Source organism: Nipponia nippon, unplaced genomic scaffold (genome assembly GCF_047370975.1).
Source record: "Nipponia nippon isolate SJK-2023a ecotype South Korea unplaced genomic scaffold, ASM4737097v1 scaffold_10, whole genome shotgun sequence".
Taxonomy (NCBI): Eukaryota; Metazoa; Chordata; class Aves; order Pelecaniformes; family Threskiornithidae; genus Nipponia; species Nipponia nippon.
In genome coordinates this window covers 2,561,511-2,584,185 of record NW_028262291.1, presented here as the reverse complement: position 1 = coordinate 2,584,185, position 22,675 = coordinate 2,561,511, and the positions used below count along the sequence as shown (strand labels likewise).

The window sequence follows — 22,675 nt, the reverse complement described above, 5'->3', positions numbered from 1 at the left end:
CTGAGCTGCAGGCAGAGCTCCTACACAAGTTCCAGCTGCTCTGGGTTTTCCCCTTCCCTGCCCAAAACCTGCTTTTTCACGGCCCCAGCTCTGGCAGCCGCAGCGCAATCCAAGTACATAAAGCATAGCAGTAACGACAGGTAGGGAATGTCTGACCACGTCGGTTTTTTCTTAGCTAGCTCATTCTGTTCCCAAGGCGGGCTTCCTGGGCTCTGACAGTCAGGGAAAACTTCACTTAAAATACACCTCTGATTAACCTGTTGTTAACCAGAAAAATAATATCACTCTGCAGCTTAGTTTAGATGTTACAGTCCATGAACCCCTTTGCAAGAAACATGAGTTATGCACATTCTTATGCTGAATTTAAAAAAAAAAAAAAAGGCAAACCATACCAATCTCTTGAGAACTCAGTATTTTATTCAGAACCTGATGAAAACCCATATTTCTGTATTTGCAGTTCTCCAGCACTCACAGCAAGAGCGGAGCAGGGAGGAGGAGGCTTCCACAGTGCCCTTTACAGTAATCATCCTCTTCTCAGAGCTCTGCACTTGATGCTCTGTGACCTTGGACAAGCCTGGGATGGCACACAAGAAACGTTATACCAGGTTCTGATGGTAGGTTGTGACATTGCTTTTTCTTCCCTTGCCCCCTTCTTGTTTGTAAAATTATTAAGTAAACTGTTGACTTGGGGACTCCAGGAAATTAGTATTAATTGCAAAACAACACTTGGTTCAGCTTTTCCTCTCTTTCTAAACAGTCATAGCATTTGCATAATTTTCTCTTTTCAAAACAGACCACAAAGTTTTGAAAATATTATAGAACCATGACTGAGTCAATGATTTCTTTATTCCATAGAAAAACACATGTTAAAGCCCACATCAGCATCAACCCAGATGGAGGAGCACATAATTAGGACAGAGTTTTCAAAGCATGTGATCAAAGCTGACGTTAATTTGTCTGAGTTACTATCTTTTGATGGTTTGCAGTATTTCATTTGAATTAATTCCTATATATTTGTAACATTTCTTACACATCTACGTGCTTTTTTTTTTTCCTCAGTGCTCATTTGCTTTTCAGGCTGCTTGGGCTAGGAAAGTTCTCACTTGATAATAATTCTGCAGTCTATATTTCAAGTTAGAAATGCTGATCCAAAGAACCATGAGAAATCTCATATAGTTACCATAGTTAAGTGGTTTAAATAGTGTTTATGGCTCTTCGCCTTTATAAGAAGGTGTGAAAAGACTGAAGGTGATTTCTCGGCCCAGCTCCCAATGGCAGCCAATGCAATAAGATGCTTTAGAAAGAAGTTTAATAGTCATTATCATCGATCTGTTTCTTTGCTTCTCCCCTGTCATAGTAGGCAGTCAGAAAATATCTCTTCCTTCTTGTTCCTGGGCTTTGCCACCCCTTAGGCTCACATCTGGTACTTTTTTACAGAATATGTTTTTATAACATTTGAAATAAGCCATCTCCAGTACACACCTTCAGGAGTACAGCAGAACTTGTACCTTTTAGCTTCCCTCCTACGCTGAATACTCACCATTGAAATTCAGCAGAAAAGGAGGAAGAATTCAGCCCCCCTTTTCCTATGTTCACACCTCCTTAGCTGCTTTTTCTGACCCTAAAATCCCGCACAGGGTTAAATAGCTTCAACAACATCACGGAGAGATTTCCTCTTCATCTTTTTCTCCACCTTTCTGAGGATTCCCAGATGCTAGGGCAGTCTAGCAATACACAAGAGAAGTAAGTTCAAATCCCCTTGATATTTTACCTTTTCAGTGAATCACAGGTTGCTGAGTAAAATAAAAAATGACCTTCTTTTCCTGTCATCTTTGATGTAAAGCTGCAGCTACCACTGGATCAGTAAGACAGGCAGGGAAAAGCTTTCTCCCCCAAGCTTTTTAGTATATTAAGCACCCAGCCGCTCAGCTGCCCCTAGTAAGCTTCTTGACTGGGTGAAAGATATCTGTGCCCTTAGGCTGCCGCAGGTGAGGGTAAAAAAAAACCCAAAACAACTTCTGTGCATGATTCAGAAACTGGTGTTTGGGAACTTTAGTGAAAGGTATTACGGAGCACTGAGAACCTGGCGATTTCAGGAGGTAGGCAACAGCTGAGCTGGAGCTTTTGATTTTAAGAACTGCCCTCAAACACCTAAAACGGTAGCCAGGCTGTTAAGTCCTTTTGTGGATGTATGTCAAACCCTTGGATAACTGAAGCTTTAATTACTCAGGAACGAGCCACATAACCCGTTCAGAGAAGGAACCGTCTGTTACATGGGTTGTATGGCCCTCATGGCAGTACTATTGTGTCAGCCTGTAGACATTACCCTTGTAGAAATGCTGATAATTGCTATTGTATCAGCCAGTGTTTACAATGGAACAATGCATTTAGTAACAAACAGGTCATTAATCTGAACCACAGCTACTACATCAAGTTGTCAGCTACTCAGTTTTTTACTGGAACCCCCATTAAACTAAACTTAGGCATTCCAGTATTGCAGCTCTCTGCTTGGATGTTTTGCAATCTGTCTTTTCACAATAAAAGATCTCAGCTGCTAAAAAGATAAACATCAAATTATGACTTGATATCTACCCGACATCCACTTGTTCTCTCACATATCCCATGTTTTTATCCTCTGTAATCAATCCATTCTTCTTGTCCCTGCATCAGGGTGAACTGGACCAAACCTGCATTATGGTCCTTTCTGGAACTCTTGTGTTAATGCATACGCCATTAAGCCTAAATGAAAAAAAACCCACCCAAAAACATTTAGAGCAGGGCTAAATGGATCTTCTGTGCAGGTTAAAATCTGAACATTGATTTTTAACCAAACTGAGCTGTTGCACCTGGTAAGCGGTTAATATATTTGCTGACTCTGAATGGAAATCTGTTCATTCCCTTTCTGCATGCCAGGGACATGGCAGATTCTTGAACACCAGAGAAACATTAGCTAGGTGAATGACACCAAAGACATGGGGAGGTCAAGCACCTTCATATGTGTACAAGCAGGAACTTTCTCTCCCCTGGTGGCAGGATAGAATAGAATAGACCTGACCAGAACAAAATAGAACAGGAGTTGAGTTGAGTTGAGTGGAGTTGGAAGGGACCTACAACTATCATTTAGTCCAACTGCCTGACCAGTTCAGGGCTGACCGAAAGTTAAAGCATGTTATTAAGGGCATTGTCCAAATGCCTCTTAAACACTGACAGGCCTGGGGCATTGACCACCTCTCTAGGAAGCCTGTTCCAGTGTTTGACCACCCTCTCAGTAAAGAAATGCTTCCTAATGTCCAGTCTAAACCTCCCCTGGTGCAGCTTTGAACCATTCCCACACGTCCTGTCACTGGATCCCAGGGAGAAAAGCTCAGCACCTCCCTCTCCACTTCCCCTGCTCAGCTGTCAAAAGCAACGCGGTCACCCCTCAGCCTCCTTTTCTCCAAACTAGACAAGCCCAGAGGTCCTTAGCCTTTCCTCAGAGGACATGCCTTCCAGCCCTTTCACCAGCTTTGTTGCCTTTGACACATTCAAGTTAAATTTCATGCTACTGATGATTGCCCAATGCTCCAATCTATCTAAATCTATCTAAATCCCTCTCCAGGGCCTCTTGTCAACAGCATGTCCCAGTTTGGTATCATCAGCAAAGTTGCTAATGGTGCTTTCAACTCCTGCATCCAGATCATTGATAAATATATTGAACAGAACCAGCCCTAGAATTGAACCCTGAGGAACGCCGCTGGTGACCAGTTGCCAGCCAGTCCTAGCCCATTTGATGGGCCCTAAGATCATCAATCAATTGCAGGAGCCTATTTGTGTTTTAAGGATCACTACCTATCTCCTTCTTCCATGATTTAGGAAACTTGACAGGATGGAGCCACATACAATTACGGGTGCCATGTGCATTTGGAAAACAATGCAAAATGCTGAAAAGTTAGAGTTTAATCTTTCCAGACAGAGTACAACCTGAATACCAAGGGACTCCATAACCTGTTCCCCCATTTGGAAAATGTCCGAGTAAGTAGCCAGGGAGATTAGGGCTGTGTAGTGCTTGCATTCCTGCCATGCTTTAGACCTAGTGTGTCCCCATCCGCTAACACACGATTTTGTGGCATAGGTTTGTTCTTTTATCCTGGCAAAAGGGGCAACTGCCAATGTATTTGCAACAATTTGCCCCTGAAAAATATTTTGAACTGTGGTGAATAGCAAGAAAGAAGACAAGGTATTGATTTGCCTGATAAGCAGCATAAAAGACTCAGTGTGCCTTCCTCTGTTTGCTATTTTGGACTGGTAGAAAATCAGTTCAGTGGATTGCATAGGCTGCTTGCTTTGGTACTGTAACTCAGTAAAGTCTTTTTCATGGGTTCCTCTTTCATTATAGTTGTGTGGGCAGCAGCAGCAATTTCAGTAATAGATGATGCTATGAATTTCAACAACACAAGTAACCAAAGGATATAATCAGAGCAGCCAGCCACAAAACACACCCCAAAACCTCCATAAAGAGGGGCCTCTGAAATCAGCACACACACACACAAAAAGAAACAAAAAAGAAGTTCTGATTAAGCTAAGTAAGCCAGAACAAAATGTAAATAAACAAAATAAAGCATGATTTATAAACATGCAATATATAGGAGGAGAATGCAAGTTGTACCCTTAAGTAATTATTTGTGACCTATAACTCCTGTTCCTTCTTTTTCTTCTCTGATTCTTCTTGCTCATGCGGTGTAACATGTTAGGGGAATGAGAAGTGGGATCAGTGCTACTTCTTGGAGTTTACAGCAACAAGCAGGAAAGACTGCCATGGTATGGACTTGAAATGTTTTACTGGTCCTAGTGTTTTACTGAGGGCTTCTGATATGGGACTGTTCAGCCAAACTGGTGCTATGGGTAAGACACTCTGCTTTCCATGGGTCTGAAAGAATTTTGGATCTCCTGATGCACATACCTGTAAAGCTTCATGCTAGTTGCCTATGCCTAAAATATGCTTTAGTCTTTCTGCTCCTCTGCTGACTTTATTTCAGAGTGTTATGAACCCAAGGCTGGCATCTGTCAACAAGTATACCAGGATGTTGTCCTTTCAATATGTAAAGGGGGGCTTATAAGAAAGGCATAGAGAGACATTTTACCAAGGCCTGTAGTGACAGGACAAGGAGCAGTGGTTTTAAACTGAAAGAGGGTAGAGGTAGATTGAACATAAGGAAGAATTTTCTTATGATAAGGGTGGTGAGACAGTAGAACAGGTTGCCCAGAGAAATTGTGGATGCCCCATCATTTTCATTGGTCATTGATCAAGTTTACAAATGTAAATTGCAATGGACTTGTGTAAAAGTCTAACAGAACATCTCTTAAAGTCTTTATAGCTTTCAGGAAAGTTGATTACAAGAACACTGCAAAAATCCTTAGAGGTGGCACACCATATGCATAAAAAATAAATCCTAAGCACGCTGACCCATATTCCCCTCCAGTTCAAAACATTGCAACTGTTGTTGCTCCTGGGATTACTTGATGACCCTGAACTCTCCCTTTTCTGCTATGAGTTGAAGATCATGTTTTAGGGAAGAGATCACCAGTGGCATGTAGCTTAATTCGAACATTTCCTCTAGAGCCAGACAGCAGAGTCACATTGTTGGAGCAATAACAACACTGGCAAGGACCTTTAGTAAATCTTTCGAAATTCTTCATTGCACTTTGCTCATGGTCCTGAACACCGGCCTAGAAAAGACTCAGGTGAGCAAGGCTGTGATAAATAGTGTTTTAGCGGAGCAGCTGCTGTGGCACAGAGCTGATGCTAACCATATTCTTTCTAGATGATTCCCGTTATTTGGGTGCGCTCCGCTAGTTAACTAGCACTGTGTTGAGAGGTCCTCTTGATAATGACACAGCAAAGGTGGATTCTCTTTGTGCTACTTTGCAGAAATTTCTGGAAGATTAAATAATGTAACCCAGTGGAGATCAGTAAAGAGACAAAGAATGTGTGAAAAAGCTGGAAGTTCAGAGGAAAAAAAACACTGTATTCCGACTGAAAGATTTCTTATGCTCATGCGTAGTAACTTGCTGCTGCACGCCACTCAAATGGTCACATAAACAGTTGTGCTATGGCTGCTGTGTTTGCATGCGATACCTATCCTAAAACACGGCTGTAAGGTTTTACAGTATGAATGGAAGGGTGGCTTCGACAGAATTGTATCTTTGCATCTTCATATGACGTAACGTCTTCTTTCATAATAACAGGTCTTATCTACTGCCCCCCAAAAAGCATCAGCGTATGACTCAAGATTTGCAGCGCAGACTTGCTGAATAGAAGGAGCGATATAATCTCTTTTCTGTCACAGCATGTTACACCCTTTTTGGCTAGTACAGCTGATTATGCCCTGTTTTGGTGATAACTGCACCCACGATCATGGGGTGGATGACTTAATCCCTTGAAGAAATTATTGAACCATATGGAAGCATTCTCCTACCAACTTTTCCTCTTTCCACTTTTAACAACTTAAACTCTTAAGAAAACCTTGCATTATTCCCATTTACCTCATTCCAACTTGCTTTCCAAAGCACCAGATCACCATACTTCTATCTAAATCAGACCAGAAGTTCCCTGTCACAAATTCAGTGCTGAAGAGGCACTAAATATGTGGCTCTGCATGTCTGAACAAGGCAGGTAAGAGTGTCAAGGTGAAGGAGAAACTTCCCAGAGCCCTGGCAACTCGAAAATCACTTGAGCCAAGCTATGAATACTACATCACAAGAACAGGGAAGAGAAGAGCTTGAACAAAATGTACGAAAAATGTATATTCTTTATGGCATGGTGGTTTGTGGGAACTCTTACTACATGTTGCAAGTGGGGAAGGATAGCTCATTCAGTACTCAAATAGTCTGACTTAATTTTTCAAGTTTCTCTCCCACTCGGGCAACACAGCAAAGGAAACAGGCATTCACCTAGCACTGCTTCCTGGGGTATGGTAACACGGAGTAACGGCTAGTACTGTTCATAGGATAAATGGAAGATAAGGTGAGAAAGATGCTGGGTACAAAAGTTATGGAAACCTCTGTATTCACATGCTTAAAGTCGCTGCATAATAGAAGAGATTTTGTAACATTAATGGGGAAGGGATTTCTCTCACCAGCCTTGTTTCTCACCCCTCAAACTTTACAATGCCTGACAGCTATTACCTTGCTACTACAACGGAGGACAGAAAGGGAAGACATAATAAAGAATCACATACCACCTCTACTCAACCCCGCACATGAAATTAAATGCGTGATCACTTACTCCCACAGGAAGAATTACTCTTTATTAGAACAAGAAGTAGGAAATTCAGCAATTGAAAGCTTTATCAGTCTACATAACTTTTCCTTGTGTTATCCTGTTCCATTTAGAAAGCAGCTGTTCTACAAACTCAAACACCTGAAAATCAGGAAACAGTTGAAGTGTTTCAAACTCAGTCATGTAAAGAATTGAAAACAGAGTTAAGTTATGCCCAGCTCTTTACACTATTTGAATGATGTCCTAATCTACCAGTCCCTCTCTTTCTCCCTCTCCCCCTACACACACAGACATTCTTACTTTATTTTAGAATTGCAGTGAACAGAATTTGTCTACATTTTCCCTACAAGGTCAAATATTTAGGTCTAGATTCATCCTACCTAACTTTAAGTGTCTAACTTTGGTTAACTGCCTCTGTTAAGAGGCCAGTTAGACTCTCCCTGGCCAGTGCAATGCGATACACATTTTGAGCGGATGATTCAATTCTATGTGGCCATAGCTTACCCTATAGAGATTACTACACTGTCTCAAAATTTGGATCCTTTTAGTCTCTTGGCCAGGATCCTGTCACTACACTTTCACCTTCCTACCCTCAAACACGCAGATCAAACAAGAACTGCTTTACTCTTGGTAGTCTCCACAGTCGGAGAATCCCTGTTTCCTGCTACTTGATATAATCTATGCAAACCAGCACAGATATGAGGTATGGCCGAGTATTTGAAAGTTTACATGTAACACTGTCCTCTGTACACAAAAGGGTCAGAGAGAGGCTGAAATCCCCTAGAAAGTCTTGGCTTTTCCAGGTAATCCTGTATCACAGCTTTGCTAAACTCACCGTCCAGTTCATTAACTGCTTACATGTTAGGCGTACTTGGAATATTCTCAGCTGATTTCCACTTCATGTTGCCAATCTGTGAGGGAGAGAGGGATTAATATTGCATACTTCTTAATTTCTTAGTCCTTGGTTTTCAGAAATATGTTATAACCATATATATATGTTATAACTATATAACCTTCCTTTCCTAATCTTCAGAGAATGATGTTCTGATGAAGATAGTATTTGGAAAAGGACAAAGAAACAGCCTAGCAACTCTAAATGTGTTTTAACAAAAGCAACAAAAGACAATGGAATTATGAAAGGAAAGGAACGAAACCAATCTCAAATTATATGGTATAGAAGGCGAAACGTGGTTCTCACTGGTGATGGAAAGTCAGCAGAGAGACTTCCTAAGAGTAGTAATTATGTTGCCATCACACCAGTGGCAAGGATGGAGAAGTGCAGGAAAACCTGGAATCATTCATGTTCTTAAAGCAAATCTTGAGAGAAACTTGTGACGGTGTCCCAGTAATTGCACATATTCTCCTGGAAAAGAAGAGAAAGAGAGGGGCATTCTTTACGTATATGCCACTGCACCCCCTCTTTTTCCTATACAGGAGAGGAACCGTGAATTTCAAGAGACAAAGCAGCACAATGCCAGTAAGACAGCAATAGTTTCCTGCACATGGAGCTTATAGACTGTGTCCACACTCTGCATAGACTCACAGATATCGTTTGTAGAAAGCTTTGTCTATACTATTATTTGGAGAAAACTGGTTATTACAACTTGCCTCATAAGATAAAGATCCACCCAGTCTTCTTCTGAGGTATGTCAACGGGTACAGACAAGTCACATCAAATAGTAGGTGAAAACACATTGCACAACACTATAAATTATCTTCCTGAGAAGTCGCTTCTATAACAAAACGAGCCTAATGTGCTTCTTTCACTAGATCTCATGGAAAGTACTTCGTGTCCTTAAGCACTACATCAGTGAGAGCAAATGTAGTATTTCTTCTCACCTACTAGGCTCCTACAAAGAACAGCCGAAAATCATATTGTTCTACAAAATTTAAATACATGTATATAAATTACAGTTGCATTGGTTCTTGACTTTTCACTTGGACAAAAATATTGGCAATATCACCTGAAAATTGGCTGCGTTCTTTTAGCTTCCGATCATACACTCAACACAGCATTTCTCTGATCTATCAAGTAGCCCTCTGTCTTTAATTTTGAATTAATCTTTCTGTGGAACGGGCAACCAAGAGTTCACACAATCATCTAGAAGAAACTTCCCCAGTCTTGTACAAGACCACTAAATTTTTTCTTGCACTGCTGGTGATTCCTTGACTGATATAAGTTTTGTCTTTTTCAGGTGCAGCACAGAATTGGCATGTAGACATCATTGCTCTCCCATGGCCTTCCCCCCCTTGTTGCTTGTAGGTGATTATCAGACAGCACGCTGCCCCTCTCAAAACATCATTAATGAAAACAGCCCTTAGGATTTTATTCCAGAATTTGGAAATTTATTATATTCTTTCTCAGCCTTCAAATTCCCATGTGATCCCAGCCAGATCATGTTAGAATCGTAGAATAGCTCAGGTTGGAAGGGAACCATAAGGATCATTGAGTCCAGCTCCTCTTTGTCGATAGAGAAAAACTCAGTGCCCATGTATACAGGCTCTCGACACTCTACATGAACAAGAATGAGTTATCTTGAGTGAGGCTGAGCTCATATTGCTCTAGACTTAACTCTTTCAACTAATTCAGGCATTGGAAACAGTATAGCCACGTGACATTTTCCTGGGCTAATATAGCCAATATTGCAGCACTGCAAATACGTTTTTTAAAAAAGGCATATTCATATTTACTTACACTAAAGAGTCCTCAGGCAATATATACAGGATACTGAATGTGCAGACTGTATAAAATTACTTTTAATTTGAGCAGCTTTCTTTGCTCTGCTTGTGACTGACTAATACAGAAACAGAATGATCTGAAAATGAGGGATGAAAAAATGTGACTATAAAATCATAACAAAAAAAAGGAAGACTTGAACATAGTAGTAGGTAAACATAAGTATTTTTAACTCATCTTTATTTCACTATATTGCAAGTAGAGTATTTCATTTAACACACTAACCTCTTTTTATCATCTACAGGTTTAAGGATTATGGTGTATGGTAGTACAGATATTGAAAGTGCTCCATGGCATCTCCCTGTCTCAAAAAAGGATGATGTGAGCATCAGAATAGTTCAGATACAGTGAATGAATTCATTCACTTAGCTTTAGCTGTCTAAAAATGCATAATCTAAATGATTTATTTATTCTTGCTCTATAATCGTTTGAGAATAATGGACAGCATAAATTGCATCTGGAGATGGCTATCTTACTTCATTGACAAGAGAACCTAGACACTAGCTTAGACTAGATGCTTAACTTCATAAAGCTAGGCAAGATGAATCCTATTTAATGTGTCCTTCAGTGCTAGGGTTGATAACGTTCTTTTTCTAAACAGTCATTGCTGGAGGCAGCACAAGTTTAAGGTTTAAAGAAAACCAAAGCACTTGAGATCTACTCAGATTTTCTTTGTATTCCTTCCATTTGTTATGGACAGTGACCATGTTACGTCCTCCTCTTCTCTTTCATCAGTGAAATATCAGAGTTCTTTAAGGAATTGTACCTTCAGCTCTTACCATCACCTTTTCTGTCTTTTTTGAACGATTGAAACAAATTTCTGAAAAAAGTCTGAAGAAGCAATTGAAATAGAAAATCAAACAATTAAAATTGCCTTTTGCAGAATTACTCTCTTACAATTATCTTCTACAATTACCAATGTGCATTCACTGTCCCTCACCTTTCGTAATGAGTCTACGTGATTCTTCTTTATTCTCCCCAAGGGAGGCAGTATATTAAAATCACGTCAAGTTATTCAACCAATCTCAGCTGAGAACTGGCGCATTGCACAATGAGAATTGTCTTACAAAATCCTAGACACCCACTCACTCTGCGCGAACAAATCAGTCACTTTTATTTGAGGGAAACGAGGGGGAGCAAAGCAGGGCAATACAATATATTCTGTCAGTTCGGAACCTTTATCAAGATTAAAAGGGAGGATCTATATTTTGTAGCTGGACTGGTTCCTTGCACAACCTGTGCCCAGCACCTATTAGGCTACCTAATTACTTTGTTTCACCTGAAGTGACTGGATCCACATTTCATCACAACTCATCCTTTCTTTTAGGATCTTCTTCCTTCTGCTTCCCTGCTAAGGGGAAAGAAGCAGAAATGGGAAGTTAATGCTAGCTCTTAGGTTAGCCAAACCACACAAATCATTCTTGCTTGCCAAACAGAATTTATCAGGTTAACAGAGACTTTGACGTACCATTGCATTTGGAAATGTAAATTTGCACAGACGGCAGAGGTATAGGATACACGCCAACTTACGTCACGTCCCCAGGCCCAGAAGTGCAGCTACCGCTGGAAATTACATGGATTTATTAACTGCAACTTCAGTGTTTTACAACAAGGCTACAATTCAAACAATCAATGCCATGTAAATCACAGACAAGTCACCTTCATCTGTGCCTTTGAATATGTATAATATAATCGATAATATGTATAATATAATCAATATCTGTTGAAAGCTTCTTAGACATTGATAAGGTACCATAAAAATAATTATATAATTATAATTCCTTTATAACTGAAGAGCAGTGGTCCAACATACAAAGAACAGGTAATATAATTCAGTCAACCCGTAGAAGTGATGTTAAGTAGGTAAGTGAATATTGCACTGCGGTACCACCTTTAAGAGGATTATTATATTTGAAACATCTTCATGTAAGGGCAGGAAATGGTCATGTGTTGTTGCTCGTGCTCAGGGACAAAACAAGCAGTTGCACATTGTTCAGTTAAGTTCGAAGTTTTCTGTGTCCTACTTACCTATAATCAAAGTTTCTCATTTTTCAAATGGAACTTTTACTTGTCTTCTCCAAAAACAAAGTTTAAAGAATCTCTAAGGTTAAAATTAATAATTCTATCTATAAACTTAATTGAAGGTGGCAAAACCATGTTCAGCCTCTTTCTTTTTGGTTGCTTATTTCAGACTAAGACAGGAGATTTTGTGGTTACTCCTCCGGTACTGTCTTCAGCCAGTGCCAGCCATCTCCTCCCTCCCTTTCTACTCTGTCGCCTTTTCCTTCCCCCTCTCCAGGCCTAGTTATCGTCAAAGCTTTTTGTGAGGCCTGAAGAGTCCAAGGATGAGGTAGACCAAGGGTACCAACCAGACAGAGGGAAATAAATAGTCTTGGGACTACTACCTAAGGAGGACATAAGGTTTGTGGGCAATGCACAATGCACAATCCCTGCATAGCTTCCATGGATCAACTGCGCAGTATTTTCTTGTTCTTTTCTGATGTCATCAGATCAGTCAGCTCAAGAATCTAATTATTTGATGTAGATACTCAGTTGCTCAAAGTCTAAGAACCCGTCCTCACTTATGATTATTTATGTTTACCAGATTATTTTGTGCGTGCTTGTTTTTGTTAGAGTATTTTATGCTCTTTATTTAAAGCTGACCTGTATTATTGAAAGAGAAATTGGCAAAAGCATCGGAGTTTAACTATTCCCAGCTGATTTTTACTTCAGCTTTTACAAATTATGGGTTAGCAAAGGGTAACAAAGAGAAACTCTTCATAGGAGTTTTTTCAGGGTATGTGTCATTTACAACTATCTAAGCAAAACAGAAGGTAAAAATGTTTTGGTAAAAAGCCAAAAAAAGCATCCTTAAAAGGTAAATGTTACAGCTGAGGCAGACAAAGCAGGTACTGAGGTAAGCAAAAGTATTGCCCAGACTCAAAAAGGAACCGGGAAAATTATATTGCCTGATAAGAATAAAGAACAGGTAAACAATGTGGATTTAAGGAGGTGAATTTTCATGTGCATCTGAAGTCTCCCATCTCCCAGTTCCTGAGATTCCCTGGAGAGCTGCCATGTGAAGAGAAGGGATACTGAGAACTTCCTTGTAAATATCTGGGGAGAAACATCATATGCACAAAAGAATCCAGTTTGTCCTCACAGATACCCTTGGGGTGAGTCCTTTTTCTGTTCTCAGCAAAGACTCATGGACTAACTGATCTTATCTCCTACGTAACATGAATCAGAGTTTATAGTGAGTCCTTTGCTGAATTTCAGGTGCAGGACCACCGTCCATTTCTTTTCAGTTCTACATCCTTGAACTGATGGATCAAGAGCTCTCCTCTCCTAACTGAAACTAGCTCATTGAGGCACAGACCCTAGATCTTTATTTGGATTTGTGGATTACTGCTACATAACTTACCTCGATGGAATGCTTTTTTCTTCTCTGTCTATAGACACCAGGTTCTAGTATGGTATTTTCTTTAAGTGTACCATGATCCGCCTGGAGGATTAACCTTGGGAGGAAATTGATTGCATTTAAAAAACACATTTCTTAAGTGTTTTGTGCCAGCCCAGCATGATGGCTATTAGTGGATACCATGCAAGTATTGCATTTTACTTCTCTTAATTGCTCCTAATCCTTCATTAGACAAATAGATGCCTTGGACTATGCCTGTGGTATACTTCTGAAAATCCAACTAGTTGTACTAATTGTTTAATCTTAGCCCTGGGCAGCTACTCGTTGATTATATACTGATTGCTCACAGATAATAAACCTAAGGAGGCAGCGATGCCAGACACACAAACCACTTCCCAATATATTGGCTGGCCCAGTGGTGCAAGTGCTGTCTTTTGGACATGGAATGTAAAGCTTGACAGCAGCTGGGATTATACCTGGGAGATCTGAATCTTGAAATATGACCTTCTATATAGCAGGATCTCCTGGTGTCCCAGGACAAAAGGCTAAGGGCAACATAGAATCATAGAATCATAGAATCATCAAGGTTGGAAAAGACCCTTAAGATCATCGAGTCCAACCGTTAACCTGTCACTGCCAAGTTCATCTAGACCCTGTCTTCAAGCACCTTATCTATCCGTTCTTTAAATACCTCCAGGGATGGAGACTCAACCACTTCCCTGGGCAGCCTGGGCCAGGGCCTGACAGCCCTTTCGGTGAAGAAGTTTTTCCTAATATCTGACCTAAACCTGCCCTGGTGCAGCTTGAGGCCGTTTCTTCTCGTTCTATCACTCGTTACTAGGGAGAAGAGACCGACCCCCACCTCACTGCAACCTCCTTTCAGGCAGTTGTAGAGAGCAATAAGGTCTCCCCTCAGCCTCCTCTTCTCCAGACTAAACAACCCCAGCTCCCTCAGCCGCTCCTCATAAGACTTGTGCTCCAGACCCTTCACCAGCTTCGTTGCCCTCCTCTGGCCACGCTCCAGCACCTCGATGTCCTTCTTGTAGTGAGGGGCCCAAAACTGACCACAGTACTCGAGGTGCGGCCTCACCAGTGCCAAATACAGGAGCACCATCCTGCTCCACCCTGGTCCTGCTGGCCACACTATTCCTGATACAGGCCAGGATGCCATTGGCCCTCTTGGCCACCTGGGCACACTTCTGGCTCATGTTCAGGTGGCTGTCAACCAACACCCCGAGGTCCTTTTCCGCCAGACAGCTCTCCAGCCACTCCTCCCCAAGTCTGTACCGTCGCATGGGGTTGTTGTGACCCAAGTGCAGGACCTGGCACTGAGCCTTGTTGAATCTCACCCAGTTGGCCCTGGCCCATCAGTCCAGCCTGTCCAGGTCCCTCTGTAGGGCCTTCCTGCCCTCCAGCAGATCAACACTCCTGCCCAACTTGGTGTCATCTGCAAACTGACTGAGGGTGCCCTCGATCCCCTCATCCAGATCGTTGATAAAGATATTAAACAGAACCGGCGCCAACACTGAGCCCTGGGGACACCACTTGTGACTGGCCACCAACTGCATTTAACTCCATTCACCACCACTCTTTGGGCCTGGCCATCCAGCCAGATTTTTACCCAGTGAAGAGTACGCTCATCCAAGCCATGAGCAGCCAGTTTCTCCAGGAGAATGCTGTGGGAAACGGTGTCAAAGGCCTTACTGAAGTCCAGGTAGACAACATCCACAGCCTTCCCCTCATCCACTAAGCGGGTCACCTTGTCATAGAAGGAGATCAGGTTGGTCAAGCAGGACCTGCCTTTCATAAACCCACGCTGACTGGGTCTGACCACTTGGTTGTCCTGTATGTGCCACGTGATAGCACTCAGGATGATCTGCGCCATAACCTTCCTCGGCATGAGGGGAATAATTATGTTATAATAACACAATTAATTATAATAGTATAATAATTATGTTATTATAATAACATAATTAAATTAATTTTAAACTAAAGGGGTTATATCAGGGACATAATGCAATTTCATTTCCTTTTGTAAGAGGCATACAAGGGCTTTGTGACCTGTAGGAATGAGCTTCATTAGCCTAGGCTGTTGGAGTCAGTCCCAACCACTATTAGTGTGTCATAGGATATTACATGGAGCAAGCAAAGGAGATGCAAGACTAATCCTAGGCCATGACACTACATCCCTTCTCTCCATGAACTGCCTGTAGACATAACCTAACCAGGAGAGACCTGAAAAACTTCCGCTATTTTGAATTCCTTGGTATTTATCCCAGACACTGACCTTTGTTGTTTTCTTTTGGGAGGCATTTTCAGTGATGGTATCAGCACTTGCTTTTCTGTCGTGAGCCCTGCAGTTCTGGGTATTTTTCTTAACAATTCTGTCCCCAGCAAGCACAAAATTAAAAAAAACCAAACCCTGTATTCATTAATAGAGTGGAGAGAAGAAGGGGGAAAAGGTGCCTTATGCCTACTCAGAAAAGCTTGCAACTTTGACCTGTGTGCATAAGAGGAACTTAGAAATCAGTGAGTGCTGGGAGAAGGTTTTCTTGGGGCAGAGGTAAGAGAAGGGAAAAGAATGCATTTCCTTTTAAGTTCTTAAAACATTCTTTTAATTTTTAAATTAATGGTGGTATTTGTAGGCTTAGAAAAGCCCTATACTCTTAGTTTTAACTCTGTACTTGAATTTTGGGGTTTGACAATCTGATTTTAGATCTAGAAAAGGTTCATTTGTCCTGCATAAGGAAGTGGGACCCGCTTTTGACAGGAACATCCCTGGGTTTCCACACATTCATGAGCCAGCTTGAAACAGGTTAAGAAATTATAATTTTCCCACATCAGCCTGAAAGCAAACACCTACTGTAGTCACTGTGACGTTGCCGATAGTTTTCCGCAGTGGACCAGGTTTTGATGCCCTGCCAGCATCACACCTTAGGGAATGTATGGACCCAAACATGACCCTTTACTTCCTATTCTCCTCTCCTCAACCAGGACCTTGATCTGAGTACCCATGTGCCGAATTTCTATTCAGAGCTTTTAAAATAGTCACCTCTTTTTTCCCACTGCAGGTGCAGAGCTTACACATAGCAATTAGCTGTGGAAAGTGGATAGAAAATAACTGTGGACCCTCAAGAATTCACACTGGTTACTCATGCCCTGAGTGCTTCTGTATTTGCTGCACTACCTCATTATCCAGATGGAGCCTTCAGGTAGGCTGCATTGCAGATATTAAAGTAACGTGATTTTGCAAGGGACGTTAAAACAGGGCAAGTGGGGAGTGTTCTGAGGAAGCAATGGGTCAAAAGGATCTCACTGCCTTGGCTGGACATGAGAGAAAAGGACAAGTTTCTTTGCCCTTTTCTTTCTTGTTTCATTTGAAAAATAAATAACAGCTTGTAAGTCACAAACACCTCCTTGAGATTTTTTAGCTTGGTTTTCCAAGAAAATGAGATTTAACAGGTGCCTACCTGTTTCTCAGCTCACTTTTCCTCCCAGCCAACAACTTTTGTATTTACTGGGACCTTTACACTATGTCAAATTTGATTAAAATAAGCCAAGAATAAGTTCCTACAAGTTTGTATAAACTCACAGTTGGTTCTGAAAGCTCGTTCAAGTGTCTCCACTGAGGGCTCAGCTATTATGAGATAAAGAGAAACTACCAACCGTTAAAAAAAAAAAAAAAGAAAAGAAAAAACTGGAACTTGCAGTTAAGGAAAATAAAGTTACGAGAAACTAGGCTCTGTTATTTAGACTCAGACTCCATACTCCAAACACTGTGCTCTCTCTTGAGATTTCTGTTAACTTACTTCGCATGTTGGCGTGGAGTAATATCCTCGCTTGTAGATTTATTTGAATTTGAAAATGCATAGATTAATTACATATTCACCTGGGTGAGGCTGATCCTTTTTCTGTGTCTTGCTGTCTACTGCGGTTCTAGATCAAGATTTTACTGTCAGACTAAATCCCCTTCCGCTTTTTGCAAGATGGATTGAAAGAGGAGGCTACTTGTGTAAGGGACCATGTAGCCATTCCTATACTCCATTTCTTGGAGAAGAGTTTTTGGAGGAGTCTTGTACAGAAGGGAACTCAAGGACTCTGACCTGTCATCCAGACCCTGAGTCTCTCCCCTTCAGAAAATGAGGCACCATGAGCTGGTAGCAAAGAACACCTTCTGTGGTTACCAAGATAGTTTCCTCAAAGACGACATGTGTCCTCCTGGACACTGGCAAACTCCTTACAGTATCCAAAGCTATGTCAAAAAAGAAGGTGCTAGAGAAACATTCCTGTTGCTTGCTTCTTTCTCTACATCATGTTGAAAAGCAACACTAATTGCATGTGAGGTGAGAATGCTGAACCGCCTTGTTTAGGCTTGCAGGCAACTAAGGTGTGTAGGCAAGAGTCTGCCAAGTTCTCTAGTTTATGAGCAAGCCCTCACAATTTGTTGGAAAAACATGTGAGGCAAATTCATTCAAAGAACAAGATGTAGAGCAGTCAGGACACAGAGGGAAAAACTGCAGCAAGGCACTATTATGAACTTCACACTGAGAATTTCCGTGTGGACAACGGTCCTTCTTGTACAGGTGCTGGAATGGCTGCTCTAAATATACAGTTTTCGGCTTAAATTTGTGAATTCTAAGTCCCATGTAGTCCCTACTTCCAAATATACTGCTATTACCAATTAACCCACAAACAATGTTAGTGTTTTCATGTCGTCTTTTCTCTCTTTTATGAGCTACTTACAAACTGGTATTTTCAAGTGGCTGCAGCCAGCACCATACCCAGCATGTGGTCTACCCACTCACCATTGTGGGGTTTGTAACTTGTCCATTGTCCTGGGGAAAGCCATCTGTCAGTGTTTTTAATCAAAGGCTTTTAGCGAAATTCTGAAAGAATGATTTTTTTTTATGGCTTTCAGACAATCATGCTTTCTAAACAAAAAATACAGAATTTGGCTTTCTGTAGTCTGCATTTTCTTAGGCTGGGAATCAGAGGCTGTCCAAGATTTTTCTGTTGTTCATTTATATGAGTTTATTACAGCTATTGACTGCAAAGTTCCTTACTTCCTAAGAAGAATGATAAGAAGGTGTAATTCAGAAATAATTTTTAAAAGTCTGTAGCCTGGTGTGGCTTTTACTTTTCGTTGTGCCTGGTTTTGTTTATGGCGGAAAGGATGCCAAAGCTCAGGGGTACCTGGTAAGCAAGCTGAAGCTTTGCTGGTGAATAAGTCCACCAGCCTCAAAGAATGTTGTTCCAGTCCTCCCTGGGTCTAAGATTTTTCATAAAACTGCCAGAGGATGAGGGCTGCTTAAGGAGAAAAGCCCTTAACTGTTTCCTAGGCCTTTCCCTGTAATTCCTTATATTTCCCTGCAAGTTCTTATATTTCAGCTATATTTTTACTGCTAATTTCAGCTAATTTTTAATGCTTATTGGCTTCCTGCTCTCTCTCAGACAGTACCAGACTCTCTTGCTGCAGACAGTTTGGGTTCTTTTACCCACAGAACAGTGCTTTGACTGAATAGCTCCAGCTGCATAACTGTGTGCTATAAATTAATTGTTAGAATCGCACTGCCTTTTCATTTTCAAATGCACCTAATACAAATGATAATAGTAGTAATCCAGGAGAAAGATATTAAGGTTTTTTTATATTGTCATTACGCTTCTTTGGATAAAATTTCTGTGTTACACACACAGTGCAGGAGCACTGCATTGTAGTATCGGATATTATCAGGCAAAACTGCGTGCTGTCTTTGTCCTGGCTGAACAATGCTAGCTGGCATTCAGTCTCCAAAATCACAACTGAAGTCCTGAAAAGCCAGGGATGCTCTAAGCAATCTGTTAGGACCACAGCTATTCCAGTCTCAGCAGCGAACAGGGAGGAATTCACACAAAGAAAAGCAAAAAGCGGTCCCTTTCTAGGCATAACAACAGGACAGCACCACAAGGAGGCAAACTTGGATTATTTCTCCTAATCCTTTCCTATTTTTCTCCTTGAGAGAGGCTATAGCTCTAAACTATTCGGATTGCAAATAAATTTCCTTTTGTGGAAATCATGCCAGGATCTTCCACCTCTTCTAGCACTTTGACAAGTAAAGAGGTCACGACACCCAGGCTGTCAGAGTTCAAGAAGTGTCTGGACAATGCTCTTAGTCATATGATTTAGTTTTAGGTAATCCCACGAGGAGCAGGGAGTTGGACTCGGTGATCCTTATGGGTCCCTTCCAGCTTGAGATATTCTGTGATTCTAGGTGAAATGAGCAGGACACAAGTCAGTTCAGAAGTCTGCAAATGCCCTGGAAGCTTCTTTGGCTAGTCACAGAAAGATCTAGATGGCACTCAAGGTGCAAGCTATAGCTGCAGACCAAGAGTAGTCTGTCAGGACGCAGCCAAGGCGGGCAGCTCCCCACAAGATGGAGAGTGGGGGGCCACAAGCAGCACGGCCATGTCAGCTGGGGCCTGTCCCACAGTACCTGAGAGGTGAGCAGGGCAGGCCTGGGACGGCAGCCAGGTTCAACCAAGTCCCAGAAGACAGGAAAAAGCTTGTGGTGATGAAGCAGGTCCATGGGTCAGGGTCAATGGGGTCCATGGCCAGGCCTAGCTGAGCTCAGGGAGGGACTGAAGACTAAGCTAAGCTTACATGGGGACCGGGTGAGGCTGGTCACAGCCACTAAGACCTGTTAGTGTACTCAAGGCCCTGACATAGTCCACCTTTTCTTAGAAAAAGAATAGAGAAAGAGATGCTGTTTATGATTATGAGGTTATGAGGTTGTAGATGCCCCACCCCTGGAAACATTCAAGGTCAGGTTGGACGGAGCTCTGAGCAACCTGATCTAGTTGAAGACATCCCTGCTCGCTGCAGGGGGGTTGGACTAGATGACCTCTAAAAGTCCGTTCCAACCCAAGCCATTCTATGATTCTGTGATTCTATGATGGATAGCTAAACAACTCAGTCAAAGCTGTGTTTCCCCACTTTTCAGCCCATTCCTTTCCATACTGAAAGAAGTCCTTTCCTCTCTACTAGCAAGACTGTCATTGTGCAGCAAAAGGTGCAAGATGTGTTGAGCCAGAGAAAGACCAAACAAGCACAGAATATTGTAGGCCACCAATTAAAGATTTAATCTAATGACCAAGATTTGATCTAATGCAGACCATAATCAGTCCTGATGAGTGTATCAGTATATACTCTACCACTCAGGAGGCAAGAATGCTTCAAAGCACCAAACTGCACCCTACTTTATATGTTATTTGTGGTAAGTCTATGCTACTAAAATATATTCAAGTTAAATGATGTGCATACTACTCTGATCTTCTCAACCCCTCCCACTTTCTGATCAAATTCTTGAGGCTCTCCAGCCTTCCTCTCATTAGTTGTCCCAATATCAATCGATAAACTCAGATAAAATCGATATAAACTCAGATGTTTGTCCCTAGTGAGTGAAGAAAGACACAATAGTTTTCTCCAGATTCAGATCTAGTCAAACACTCCTTTGAAAGCACTTTGTACATAAAAAAAGCTTTGATTTGACTTCAAGTCATAAGGGGAACTGCTGACTCCTGAACTGAGGTAAAATGCACCCAGTAGCCCAGGAGTGCACTCCAAAATAAGGTAATTTCACACTGAAAACTGTCTCCATATTGTCTAGAAATAGTCTCCTCAAAGAAGGGCCTGAGAATTTACACCTGAAAAACTAAGTGAGGAGCAATCTTTCCTCCAGGCGCACATTAAATGCTTATCCCTACAAAGAAAATGAGATCACATGGACAACTGTGTTAAAATTATTAAGCACCCTGACCTCTTTTTTCTATAACTAAGGATTGCCTTTTTGGATTTAGAAAAAGTAAAGTAGAATTCTGGCATGTATTTCATCTTCATTTTCATGTGTTTGCCACTGCGGGGAGCACATCGCCATGGCTACTATTTGGCTTCAGTAAGCACATGAGCTAGACAGCACCTGGAGCAGGCAGGTTTTGCTCCCAGTTCCAGATGGGGATGTCGCTAAAAGTATCAAGCAGTGACCCCAAGGACAAGTTCAGCTTGGAGATGAGTTCAGTACAGAGTGAGTCCAAGCTATAGGGCAATGTAAATGGGAAGATCCAGTTGCCAGTAAATAGAAGGAGGTCTTACCACCTTCTCCTGGCAGTCCCACCATGCAAGCACTCATTAAGACAAATGCAGAATTTTTTGGGGCTCAGAGCTGGGCTTATCAGGTGCCAGCTCACCAGTTAGCAGCAAGTGCATGTACTTTTTCATCAGCATTAATATCAGAATTAAATGCTGTGAAAGGATGCTGGAATGCATACAGAGAAAGTAAATGATAGAAGTACCACATGGCAGGCTGAGACACAAGACAAAGATAGAGCCAGGCAAGAAGGGATCGAGCCCACTTCTCTTACTAGTACAAGCATTCATCTTCAAAGGTCTCCTACCTGTTTCTAACTTGCCATTTTGCATTTCTTTCTCATCTTTTTTACATCTGAATCTCTCCATATTAACAGACACATCTATATGGCCATTTATGTTCACAAAGGGTCCAGTGATGCCAGAAATTTGGACTTAGTTATGTTCTCCGCCACAGTCTTCTTATAAAAATAAATGACTCATTTCACACTCAAACCATTTAGAGGCAGATGTTGAGACTTCTCTCCCTATAAGGGATATAGCACTTTCCCAGCTCCCAAAAGGATTATGAAGATCAGTGTGTGAAAAAGACACGTGGGATGATCAGACACTGCTGTTGTGGAGTCACAGAAGCCTCTAGTCACTGCTTATTTTTTCTCTTTGCCTGTAGAGCTCTTACCTTAAAAACCCTCATATTAACAAACCAAAGTCTGTAGTCCGGGAACAAAAATAAGTAACAGTCTTCTGGATGCCCCATCGTTGGAAGTGTTCAAGGTTACGTTGGATGGGGCTTTGAGCAGCCTTATCTGGTGAAAAACGTCCCTCATGGCAGGGGAATTGTACTAGATCATCTTTAAAGGCCCCTTCCAACCCGAACCATTCTATGATCAGAGACAACCCCTGATTGCCTTGCCATAGATTTTATTTAAAATCCATGGAATCTTGTCCTTTCCCCAGGGTAGCTCTACCACTGGGAAACATGTTAAGAGTTTGTTTTTTTAGAGACCAGAGGAATTATATTGCTGTCAGCAGATGCAGACACCACAGCAAGAAGAACGCAAGACACGCCCTGGTTCACGCAACTAAACAGTGACGACACACTCATGGAAGACAATGGAATAGTCTGTATAAACAAGGCAG

The 22,675-nt window shown here is 41.6% G+C and overlaps 1 long non-coding RNA gene across 1 annotated transcript in view; it reads left to right on the top strand.

The window, feature by feature from the left end:
- LOC148057030 (uncharacterized) overlaps positions 1 to 22,675 on the top strand; it is a 23,623-nt gene extending 948 nt beyond the window's left edge. Inside the window, exons 2-4 of the long non-coding RNA XR_015701058.1 lie at positions 458 to 614; positions 16,488 to 16,628; positions 22,538 to 22,675. This is a non-coding gene — a long non-coding RNA (uncharacterized LOC148057030). The remainder of the gene's footprint in view (positions 1 to 457; positions 615 to 16,487; positions 16,629 to 22,537) is intronic.